Consider the following 13524-nt stretch of genomic DNA (forward strand, 5'->3'; position numbering starts at 1 on the left):
GCAGGGTGATATGGAGGGTCTGCTGTTGCCCATGCAGCAGACCCCCCCTCTCTTCGCAGCTGAAGGGTCCAAGGGAAAGACAAAGTCAATACAGCTTGGCTTCAGGTGCGCCGCAGGAGTTGCCGGTGTTGACTACAATGTCAAACCGCCTTAGGGACTCCGGCTCCGGATTTTCTGTCGGGGTTTACTCCCTTAGCCTTTCCCCTGAAGAGGTATGCCGCAAGGCAGCGGAGGTTTTTTGGGGTCAGAGTTTTCCTTCTCTGATTTTAGAGATGTCCTTCCTCTTTCCTCCTTTACAGTCTTGAGGGCAGCATTTACAGGCTAAAATAGAAAACTGGCAGTGTAACCTTCTAAGCAGATACTACCAATACCCTGCTTGGGTATACTCACCCAACAATAAACATCTCTTAAATGTCCTCCAAGTGCCATGCCTCGAATTAGTAAATGGCAGTGCAATGGCAGCCAAACATTTGGATCAGTTTCACTAAGTAAACCACCAACACAAGTAGGTTTTTAAAACAATAGAATAGTGTCTCATTTTATTAAAAATAATAACTATTTTTAAGCAACTTACCAGCAACACTGAATAAAAACCTGGCTGTGTTTCCCACTGTTTCAACTGCTCCTCAGCTGGCTTTAACACAGTGGCGTCGGTTGGTCCCGCGCCCCACGCTTGCAAGTCCACGCGCCGCCGCCCACTGATGCCGAAAGCGGCTTCTAGGAACGCGCCATGTTCTGACTCGCAGCTCTAAACGATGCGGACGCTAGAATATCGCGTCACAGACATCCACAGCAATAAAAAGATCAAAATACTGATACACAAAACAACACAAATGAATCTCAAAAAGCATTACGCTAAGTGAAAGAAGCAAAGCATAAAAGTCTACATGAAGTTCTAGAAAATGCAAAATTATAGAGACAGAAAGTAGATCACTGGTTGCCTTGGGCTATGGGGCTAGAGGAAAGGATGATACAACAAGACACAGGGTAATTTTTAGGGAGATGGAAATGCTTTAATCTTGATTCAATAGTAGTTATGCTACCGAAAAGCAATTTGGGGTCCTGCTGCCTGCCGCCGCCCTCTAGGCAAAATTCCCGGATGGACTAGATAATTATATCTTAATAATGAATTCTCACCAAGGAGTTTAGATTCTCCAAATTAAAATTTATTCCAGCCTATGGTAAAGAATACCTTTCTATTATGTAGATATTCTTTCTAGAAATGGCAGTTATAGTGACAGATGTGTGTGTGTGTGTGATTTTTTTATAGCTCCTGCATTAAGATATCTGTTTTCACCAATACTTCTAGGCTCCACTAATTTACTAATCCTTTCTGACCAATTCTTTCTAGTTCTTTTACCCTTCCCTTTTCCCATGCTTTCGACATATGTGTTCTGCTTCCCAGTTTAGTAGCATCTTCTAACCACTGTGTGTACCCCTAGAAAATCAAATTTAGAGGCTCTTGAGAATCATGGATGAACACCAGGCTCCACTTGGTGTACATGAATATGCACACAGCCATGACATAGTGATTAAGAGCCCAAGCTCTGGCATCAGGGCTGAGATCTTGGGCAAGTTATTTGATCTTTCTAGACCTCAATTTCCTTGTCTGGAGAATGAGGATAATGATTCCTCCTTCAGAGCACTGTGATGTGCATTAAATAAGACTCAAGGAAGATGTACAGCATGCTACCTGACCTATAATATGCTTAAAAGGTGTTAGGTGTTTGCCTCCTGACTTTTTCCTCATTCTAAGTTTTGGCAGATAATTAGTATAGTATTTTTTTTTTTTTTTTAAATCTTAGAGCTAACATGGATCTTGGAAATCATCTGGTTTAATGGTGCGCAAATAATTATTATTTTTAAAAACAATAGAAAGAACCCTATTTTTCCAAGTGCAATTCAGCATGGAACCCCAGCACCTAAGGATGATCAATGGGATTAAGCTTGTTGAAATGGGAGCAAGAAGTCTGGATCCTGCCCATTCAGTATGTCCCTTGGGTCCTCAGCCTTCTCTTTTCTTCCCATAACAGCCTGCAGGACATTTCTGAGAAAGAGTAGGGATTCTCAGGTCTTATAAACCAACCAAAAACATGTATCAGAGGGACAGTGACTCTAATCTTCCCTCAAAAGCTCTGTATCCTTAAATCCTCTTTGTAACAGTCAATATTATGTCGTCCCTAGAAGACTTGGGGGTGGGAACTGTCAGTTTGGATTGCTCACCTACCTACTTCATCCCATTCTCTTTTTGTACTCTAGTGAATGTTTCTTTCCAAGATCACCAGAGGCTCCCTGTTTGGCAACTCCAATGGATTTGTCATCCTGCTTTATCTCTATGCAGAAACTGCAATTGACCATCTAATCCCTTCTGAAACTCCATCACTCTGGGGCTTCTGTGGTTTTCCAGTTAGGACCTGAGGCATCTCAGTAAGGTCTCCTAAATGATAGCTTTGGTTATGTCACTCCCTTTCTCAGAAGTCCTCCATGGCTCCCTATTGCCTATAAAATCAGGTACACACTCTGACTTACAGCATTTTTTTTTTTTTTTTACCCGTAAACTGTATGACTTCCCTGTATTCCCTGAACCCGTTCTTGACCTCCCACAATGTGGTTTTCAGAGTTGAGGAAATTTACTTACATGAAAAAATAAGGGTAAGTTAGGGAAGATATAAAAGAGAGAGAACCCTTTGTCTGGACCTGGTAAGATGGGTAAGATTTAAAATGGCAGAGGTGGCAGCAAGACCATGAGGACATAGTGTAAATATTGGCCTTTGTCAATCCCACTAGATCAAAGTTATTTGAGACCAGGGACTAATATGTTATCCATCTCTGGGACGCCCATAGTATTGAACCCACAACTCTGCTCACCCGAACCTTGAAGATGGGAATGCATAAAAGAAAAAAAATGACCAACTGAATTTGAAATCTAGTGAGCTTAAAAAATTTGCACTAGTTAATATAGCCTATTAATAAATAGATTAAATCCTTTGAAAAATGAAAGTTAATATAGAAATGTATTTTTATTATCTAATTCCCTAATGTGTTTTTTGTTTTATAAATGATGCAATTATGTTATTACAATGTATTTGTGTTCATTAATAATTTTGTCAGAAGAAAGCCAGTGTCCTGTTCGAATTATTTGTACACCAAATTTATGTTATTACAATGTATTTGTGTTCATTAATAATTTTGTCAGAAGGAAGCCAGTGTCCTGTTCGAATTATTTGTACACCTAGACTTTTTATTATGGCTTTTCCAAAGGAAGTTGTATCAGGGTTATCTTTGTTTTGTTTTGTTTTGTTAAATAATGCTGCATCACAAAGCACTCTAAAATTTAGTGGCTGGAAGCAACCACTATTTATTATTTCTCATGAGTCTAAGAACCAATTCTGCTAGCTTAAGCCAGGCTCAGACAATCTCAGCTGGACCCGTTCTTTTGTCTGGGCTAGTTGGTGGCTCAGCGAGAAGCTGGCAGGTCAGAGAGTAACCTTGATTCTGTCCTAACTGGTCTCAGGCTAGCCTAGGCTTATTTTCTCAGAGAAGGAAGATGAAAAAGAGAGATAGCGAGCAGCAGTGTACAAGGCTACTAGGCTCAGATCACACACACTGTCACAGCCACACATTTTACCAGCTAAAGCCAGAGACAAGGCCACCAAGACCCAAGGGATGGGGAGGTAGCTTCCATTTCTCCATGGGAGAAGCTATTCAGTCACGGCCAAGGGCATGGATACAGGGAGGGACAGAGAACTTTTCAATCGCTCTCCCACAGAAGTTCTACACATTTGGTCATTTTTTTTTCAAGGAGAGTGGGGAAAAGGTGCGTCACTCCAGCTTGCAGGACCATGAACTTCCTTCTGTCTCATCAGTACTCAAGCAGCTACTTGAAGGTGCTCAGAGTATTGCCATTCAATCTGCTCCTGAAGCTGATTTAGCTGTTTAAAGGCTAATTCTCTATTCTGTCCTTTTCATGCCCTCTTAGTTTCTTATCTTCTAACACAGGAAATGATAGATCAGTTGATTTGTTGCCTATGTGTCTGTAATAAGTACAGAAAATAAAAGACTTTGGGAGGTACATAGGAAGCAGATATGTGGAGAAACAAAAAGAGGTATCTCTTGTTGGTCTTTTTCTTGGCTGATTTTTTAAAGGCAAAAATCTAGAAGAAAGTAGTTTTGGGGATATTGTTGGGTTTGGGAAGGATCTAACTAGGTGTGTGAAGGCATCTGTGGGGGTGGGGTGGGGGAGTGAATGGAAGTGCTGATCCGGAGTATTGGAAGGTGGTACGAGAAAGAAGGGGCTGATCAATAGCTATTTTTCAAGTGTGGAGCATAATTTGTGTCAGGCTGCTGAAATAAGTTAGTGCTTCATAGTTAATGGCTGTGAGCACATTTCTTTATTGCAGCACTCTCTAAAATGTTTGCCATCAACAATTCTAAAAGGCTCTGAGTGACTCACAATGTGAGTAATGCACCGGTGCTTCGTGAGCCGGGGACTCTTTTCCAAAAACCTTCCCCTTGGACATCGTGTCTCTGTATGTACATCTCTGGCTTGGCTGCCCCTCAGATCAGCTAGTATTCTTGCCATCTTGTTTGAATAGTATTGTTTTGCAAGTTGCCCTTCTGTCCTTTGAGGCTCGCCTTGGTTCCCCCGTTCAGTACTTTGGTAAGCCATAAGGGAACACCATTCTCTTGCTTTTCAAAGTGTAGGCCAGGGCCTAATAGCATAGGTGTCACCTGGGAGCTTACCCATTTCAGGCCCAACTCCAGACCTATAGAATCAGAGTCTCCACTTGAACAAGATCCCCATGGGATTCTTGTGCACACAAGAGTAGGAAGAAACACTCCTATCCCACAAACATTGATTTTCGCTCCTGCTATTTCTGTTCCCTCACTCCTAACCTCCTCCAGGTCAGAAAACTCCCCTTACCTTAGGCCAGAAACTGCTCCTCGACTTTTCACTCATCTCTCTAGGAGGGATTCCAAAGCATGACGGGCTACACTGGCACGGATTGAAATAAAGTCCCATGAAAAGATATATACTGGGGTGGGCAAAAGTCAATACAGGTATAATACAGATAAACAATACAATAATCAGTAGATTATAATGCAAGAATAAACTCTGTGTTTTGTGTATTCACAAATGGAGGTACGTTTGCCCATCCCTGTATATTTTTCAAGGTTGAGTATTTGTTCTGATCATTGGAAACTGGTGGTGGCTGAGAGGTCTTCTTCCTCTGTGAAGTGGTATGAGCCACAAAGAATTTGAATATTAGTCATTTACAAAAGCAAAGGCCATACTATCTTACCTTCACCATAACCAAATGTTGATCAAGAATTTCTGCCAGAGGAGTGGGTGCTGCCTTGAGATTAGAGGCATATTAGAGATATGACCTAATTTAAAGAGCACCCATTTGGGTGAGTTATATTCACCTACTGAGTGTGTCCCACCAATCGCATGCCACACACGGAGCTCAGTGTCACATATTCATGGCATGATTCAATCAGTCTAGTGGAGTATGATCCCCATTTTACAGATGATGAAATTGAAGCTCAGGGAAGGGGAAGTAAATTGCCCAAAGCTGCACAGCTGGCGAACTGCGGGATTTGAAAGAGCCTGCATTGTTCAGTTTGATGTGATTTCTCCAACTGGAAATTCCTTTCCTCGGTTCTAAAAGGCTTTTTCCTCTGAGTCTGCCAAGCTGGTGCTTTGAGAGGAGGCATTACAGCAAGCTAATTCCTGACCTTCTTCCACACCGGGGCTCAGGTATTTTGGAGTTCCCCATCTTCATCCTTGTCTTTATTGTCTGTTTCAAATGGTGCCTCTGGCATGACATCCATTTTGATACCGTCCCAAACAATGTCACCTCTCTCTTTGAATTCTGTTGTCTGGAAGCTTTACTTACTTGTGGATGTATCTGGCACCTTCTCTAACAAGGAAGTTCCATTCTTTTCTCCCCTTTGTACCCTTTGCCCTGCTTGGCACTGTGCCTATCACATCACACATAACACATATTTGTTCAGTGAATTGAACCTGAGCTGATTTCTCTCTGCCGGGGACCTTGGGAGTGTCAGAACTCCAGCTGGACAAAAGGTTGTTAACAGAGGCGAATTTCTCTACACAGACTATTTCACACTTTTCACCCAGGGCCAGCCCAGAGTCTTCTTAAACTTCAGCCCACAAAGAACCGAGGCAGAGGGGTTGATGAGTAGGAGACAGAACATGTTAGAAAACTTCAATAGCTACCTGGCCTGAGCCTCTGAGCAAATGGGAACCCATGTGATTGCATTTGCTCCTTAAAAATCTCAACTAGAAAGAAAGCAGAAAATATTTAAAACTTCCTCTTGGAAAACGCTGCTGCCTTTGATTTTTCAGGATGTCTTCAAGTGATTTGGGTCTATTTTTAATACCTGTGAGACATGATGTTGTAAGGAGAGCTAAGTATAGGGGCCACATCCCCGTTTCTTTTATTCATTGGCCTTAATCTTCCCGAGAAGAAAAGGAAACGCACAAAGTATTTTACCACTGAGTTGTGACGTTTGCCCTGATGGGTTCTGATGAAAGAAAATTCATAAACACTGTGTTGGAAAGGATGATAACGAGTGGATTCTTTTTGGAGAAAATGTTATGTGGGAGTTTAGGTTAAACCTCTCCTGTCTGCTGAAGACTCTGAGACAGTTCCTTTCATTTTCCTTAGGGTCCTTTGGGGACAGCCAGCCTGTGTTACTAGAGTAAGCTTCAGCACCCTGCCATCAGCATCCAGAGGAACAGGGCACTCATCCAAAAATAACGCATGGCCTCAGAGCAGCAGCTCTAATTCCAGTTCATTGTAAACGTACGAGGCTGCTTCTTTTTCTCTTTCTTTCCTTTTTTTTTTTTTTTTTCAAAGAAGGCATTAAGTACATGTTAAAAACAAACAACTTTGTGCATATCCATTGGGCCCGAAGGAGAGACCAGGGCTTCTTGCACCAGCTCTGAGCCTGACGGGTCTGTGCTAGATGGCTCTGCTTTCTCCATTCCATGTGTTTTTCTCACGCTTCGGGATCCATCATTTCCATCTGTCTTAGGCGGATCCCCATGTTGTCAGCATCTGTGACATGGCTTGAAAATGTGCCTGGGGTGGGTCTTCAATCTGGTGCCAATCCTAGTTGCGGTAGAGCCTAATGAAGAAAGGAAGGCCATTGGGAAGTGTGGCCAGCACCAGGGAATCCCCCTCGTGGTCCTGGCTTCACTCTTGCAAAGCCATGAGAGCTTCGGAAAGTTATTTAACTTTTCCATGCTTCAGTTTCCTCATCTGTGAAAGAACGTGAGAGTATCTCACAGCATTGTTCTAAGGATGGAAGTGCATGGCACATAGGAAGCGCTCACCATCCTTTAGCTTCTACGTCTACCATTGTAGCACAGGGTGACTAGTCTAGAGCTGTGACATGATTCAAGCCCCTGGTTGGATATATATTTGCTATGTTTTAACAACCACCAGCAAAATGGTCTTAGTTTAATTTGGTTTCCAGGTCCGTTCATGGTCCCGATTCCCAGTGTTATTTTAGGTGGAGTGGCAGCCTCAGCTTTAGATGAGAAGCTGTGTCTACAACAAGTGTTGTATCTGTGCTCCAGGTGGGCTGCTTCTTGGAGAAGAGGTCTTCCACTCTACTTCCTCTGCTGCTCCTTAATGAATAAGAGCCGCCCACATGCTCTGCCTGAGAGATAGATCTGCAGCTGAAACATTGGATGATTTTTTTTCCAGTGAGCTAGAAATCCAAAGGTCTTGAATTACACTCTTTCTGCCCAGGTCCAAGAAATACAGTCCCCACTCACTCCCTAAACCTCCCAAAAGGAGTTCATTTTATAATCTCTGCTTGCTGTGCTTTCATCCCTCTGTCTTCAAGGAAGGCAGCTCTTGCAAGGAGGATAACTTTGTTAAACACTATTCAAAATGTGGTTAACATCTCTGCTGATCTCTGGTTGGTCTACCTCTGAAGAGAACCTTTGGGGAAATAGCCTTGGGGTTGTTAGGTCAGAAGGACCCTTGTCAGCCAATTTGTTTGTTTATACAAATCATTGACTGGAATCTAGCAGAGGAATTTATTTGTCTGTGTGGATCTCAGTGTCTTACAGGCATCCATGGATATTTGGATTTGGGAATGAACCTAAAAAAACAAAAAGAATTCAGAGGTCAGAATACCATGAAGTATTGTGACTGGTGCTGTTGTCTGTATTGCTGTAGAAACATTTCAGGAACTATTTTCTTTTATTCTTTTTATTTTTTAAAATAATTTATTTGTTTATTTGTTTGTTTACTTATTTTATTTTTAGAGAGAGAGGAAGGGAGAAAGAGAGGGAGAGAAACATCACTGTGTGGTTGCCTCTCACTCATACCCCCAACTGGGGACCTGATGTGCACCCTAGTCATGTGCCCTGACTGGGAATCGAACCAGCGACACTTGGCTCGCAAGTTGATGCTCAACCCATTGAGCCATAGAAGCCAGGCAGAAACTATTTTATTTTAAAACACTACACTCAGAACCTTCAACCTAGATTTTATACTAAGGATTGGGGCAGGGACTCCATGTTACTCTTCTCCAAGGACACAGCAGTCTGAGTGGGCCTCTTGGAGGTGAGCTGTGTCAGCACAAGACACTGGGATGGGATGGATCCCTGGATTTGTGCAAGCATGTTTGTTTCTCCACAACCCAGGTATTCCTCGTGGCCAGAATAGTTGGCTTACCTGGATGTCTCCCTCACAGGACGGTGAGGGCATGCATGTGTTTCCTGCATCTCTCAGTCGTTACTACCCAACACCATTCTTAGCACAGGGTAGGCATTTAATTTATGCTTTTGGGATCCATGAGCAATAAAATGAGGTCCAAACACCACTTTGTATCTGTTTATTTATAAAGAAAGACATTTACATTGATTTCTGTTATAGGACTGGATTTATCTCTGATGGCAATTTAAGACTCAGAAAAACATTGAATCTGAATTCTGACGTTTGGTCTGTCTATACATTTATTGTTTATTTGGTAGCTCTAACAGGCCCATGTAAAATCAAAAATGAAGTGAATTAAATAAATTGTAGCATTTATCTCCCTACCCCTACTTCCTGTACCTTGAAACTGTTAAACAAATGTGTGCTGAGCTTCATGGCTGCTAGGTTAATACATGGTCTGCATCTGCAAATTGGAGTTTGTTATGGGACCTTGAAAAATTACGGCTGTTCAGACAGGAGCTAGAAGGTATGAATTTAGCTCTTATTTTGTATTCCTGTCATAATGCTTTCCTAGAAAAAACAAATGAACAGACATGTTTGTCGCAAGTGGCCTTACCTCTAAATTATATATATTTTTTGTGGTTTTAACCCAGATCCATGATGTTACTTTAACTTGGTTTCCATGGTTTAATTTATTTTAGTTGGTAAAGATTATTCATCACTCATTTAATTCCAAGGTTATCTATTGATTCTTTTCTCCTCATTTGGTATTTTCTGACATTTTGTGGCACTCAATATTGATTTATAATACAAAATCAGTCATCTAAATGTTCATAGGAAGTGTCGTTCACTCATCATCAGTTGTTTTTCTGAACTAGTAAGTGGAATAGTTATGTATGTCCAGGTTGTTGAGTGATTTAAGGGTGGGAGTCCTCCCTTTCACACATACTGGATCATGCTTATAGAAATCCTTACATAATTTTGTAAGTAAAATCACTGAGAACGTTCTCCAGGGGTAGCACCATGCAGTTTCTTGGTGGGGGCTCAATTCTTTCCTGTAATATTTACCAGTCATTCTGTTCTTAAGCCATGGTAAATCTATACTCTAAAATTAATAATAATAATAATAATAATAATAATAATAATAATAATAATAATAAAGCTTGCTGTGCAAATAGACCTTTAAGGATAGTCTCCCTAGCCCACTGTTTCTTCAACTTTGTGATTCAACCTTATTAAATTCTGAGATTTTGTATTTCTAATGCACTCCTAACTGATGCTGGTTTGTACAGTTTGAATAACAAGTCCTTAACCTATCTTCCAACCAAATTCCCATCCTAATTTGCTTCGATTTTGAAATCCTGAGGTTTCCCTTCATTAAGATGTTAGGATTAGGAAGAAATATGGAGAGAAGAGCCGTAATTCACCCCCAATGCCATTTATACTTTATAACAGTGATAAGAACGTGATATGTGTTACAAATATGTAAACCAATTGGGTAGTTTCTAACAGTGTTTATTCAGAGAATTTGGTGGTTGGTAAAGTCAATTTCATGAGTTTTTGAATTCATATTTTCTAAATTAATTTGTGCCTGAGGGACTTTGGCAATCCATCACCTCCTCTCCTCCAAGCCTTTTTCCTCTTCTAAGGTTCTTCTTGTCCCCATTGTATTCCTTGACTGGTTGAAAAGAGTTTCACTCTCCAAGCCCAGCCGGAAAATCACTTGTGACAGTGTTAGGAGATAAAGCTTTAGGCTACCCCTCCTAGGAGTATTTGTAATTTCAGACAGTGACTGAAAAGCTTTTAAAAGCAAAATATATGACTGGGGGAATTTTAGCCCCATGACAGTCCACTGGAAGATTTTTTGGGGAGGTGAGGGGCATGAAGAGGGAAAGATGTTTCTAGCCCACCATGTAACCTATTTCTCATTCTTCCTGCTCATACAATCTACCTTCTCCCTCTACTCATTAGTCCACTGGTTGTTGTTTCTGGGGGCTTAGGACTTCAGACGATCTTTAAAGTCATCTCTTTTAAGAAAGAATTCTTTAATTAATCTCTACTGTGTTGACATTCGCTAAGGCGATGTTGTGTGTCTCTGGGCTCCCTTGATGTCCAAGACATCACAAAGTCAGGAACAGTATATAAACATACTGGAAGGGGAAATATTATTTTTATATTGAATTGGGAAGGATGATGTATGGAATGTCTTCACCTGGTTGGACTTAGATTTGATTCTTCTCAAATCAGCGACAGATTCATATGTAGAGAAAAATTGAGGTTCTCATCTATATGTTGTTTTTTATTACATTATTTTGCTGCAGGCTCAAACATATCAAAGTAATTCAAACACTGTGGATGAAATCATCTGATTTTCATCAATATATGTCTACTAAATCCTTCTGATCATAGGCAGCTGGTATTATTACATAGTTATATGAAGACATGGTAATATCATGCAGTAATTAATTGGAGTCTATGTGGCTCAGATTTATACAACATTCAGTTACAGCCAGACTGTTTCTCACATAAGTGATATAAGTAGATTTAGGTATTGAAATGGATTCTGTTTCTTGGTTTGAAAATTTGAGTCTATTGCTTTCTATATCTGTTCATTATGTGTATGTTAAGAAGAAGTCCTCCGTGGGTTACTACTTTCTTTCCTTTTCTTTTCTTTTTTTTTTTTTTTATCATAGAAGTGTTTTTATTCCATACAACTGAATGTTGTTGACTGATTAATCACATAAGTTGATTAAGTTAGGGGATTATAAATTGTGTACCCACACAAAACATTTGACTTTTGCTTAAAAATCTATAAATGCACATTTACTCACCACTATTTTGTGATAGAGCCAACACCTTTTCCTAAGTAGGGGTTTACAGAGTGGAATTCTGGAGTCTTTTTTGTGTGTACGTTATATCCCTAATGAAATCTCTACAAATATCAGTTTCAGTTCTTTAAAGTGAATTGAAACTTTAAAGACAGTTACCTCAGTAGACAGTCTGTAGATTTTTATGATCCCTGTCCCTACAACAGCAATTTTTTCTTTATTGGGTCTTTCCAAAACATTTGACTAGTTTCATGAAAAGCCACAACTCCTTTTCCATTGAAACTCCTATTTTATAGACATACTATTTAATTAAATTATGTAATTATGTTAACAGGCATAACTGGATAAATAGGATTGGAAACAAACACAAGTGATTCTTGGTAAGTATACAGCTCAGCTTCATGAGAGCCAAAGTACGTGGGTACGAGTACATGAGAGAGGGTTCTCCCAGCCACGTGTTCTGTTGGCACAGCCTGCGGGCATCGCTGTTGTTTAGTCTAGCTCTTTTTCAGAGAGAGTAGTCAGCATTAATTATTCTACTGAAATAGCGAACTGGAAAGAGTATTCTATCTTTTTTCCTTTCTGAAATATGACTATCACATCCGAGTTCATCCTTTTTCAACCCTATCACTCTATCACACTTGTCTTTTGTTTTGTTAGAGTTAATACACAGACATCTCTGGTGCTGTGGATTTGATACATTATGATGGTTATTTTGTGAAGCAAATTGCTGAAGATAAAGACCTCCTCATTAGTTTCCAATTAAAAAAAGCAAAAACAGGAGTAAAAATTTGTGAGAAAATATCTTGGAAAATTTTGTTGAGGTTGAATTTAAAGTGAAAATGTATAATAAAGGGGTGGTGGTGGGTTAGAGACTCCTAAAAATTCTAGCCCAGATGTCAAATGAATGTGTGTTGAAAATCCTGTCAGTGGGTAAATGACCATCACATTTCTTCCATGCTTGGGGACTCCCTGGCTCTGTACGTATGTACATCAGTGTCCCCCTGCACCCTCTACCCACGCTTCCTTTCATTTCTAGACTGAATACCTGCACCTAATAGAACAATATCTTACCATTAGTGAATGCTCCTTATGGTTTAATTCACTTGGAAAAATCTTTATAGCCTAGCCTTTTGATTCTTAAAATGAAGTATTAACGTATTTTTATTGCATAAGTTAAAGAAATTTTCCTTAAAGTTGAGAGAGGGCTGACCGGTGATGCATTTTGTATAGATTTTTTTTTTTTTTTATTCTTATGTGTAACTTTTCCATGAAGAAAATGTTACAAATTTGAAAATGCTTTCTATTTCTTATTAGTCAGCATATTCTTACTAAGCTGCTATCTCGAGGCAAAAATATAGGGATTTGTTGACAATCTCTGGCATTCCTTGGCTTGTAGATGCATCACTCTAACCTCTGCCTCCATCTTCACGTGGCGTTCTCCCTATGTGTGTCTGTCTTTCTGTCCACTTTTCCACCTTTTTATAAGGACAGCAGTCACACTGCATTAGGGCCCACCTCAAGGATGTTGTTTTAGCTCGATTACCTTTATGAAGGCCTTATGTCCAAATAAGATCACATATGTCCAAATAAGATCACAGTCTGAAGTGCTGGGGGTTAAGACTCCAACATACCTCGTTGGGAGGACACTGTTCAATGAACACCACAAGGTCTAGTCATTACCACTTGAATTTGAAAACCACTAAAAAACAACAACAGCAACAAATATCAGCTTTTCCCAGTGGTATCTCAGAGCAGGTTTGTGTTTTGAAATGTCATTGCTGGCCAGTGTTATTCATGCTTTCCTTACACCAGGTTTTCATAGTTGAAACTTCTTTTAATGAAAACATTTAACAAAAGACAGAAACAAAACTAATTCCCTTTTGATTGCTTGATTTAAGAATGGCGAAGAAAAGCTATGAGAGTTAATAAGCTCCTGTATTCATGTGTGTTCTCATTATGTTTACATTTTGGAGACGTGCACTTTATCAGTA

This window comes from Furipterus horrens, unplaced genomic scaffold (genome assembly GCF_987537825.1).
Source record: "Furipterus horrens unplaced genomic scaffold, mFurHor1.1.pri manual_scaffold_2, whole genome shotgun sequence".
Taxonomy (NCBI): domain Eukaryota; kingdom Metazoa; phylum Chordata; class Mammalia; order Chiroptera; family Furipteridae; genus Furipterus; species Furipterus horrens.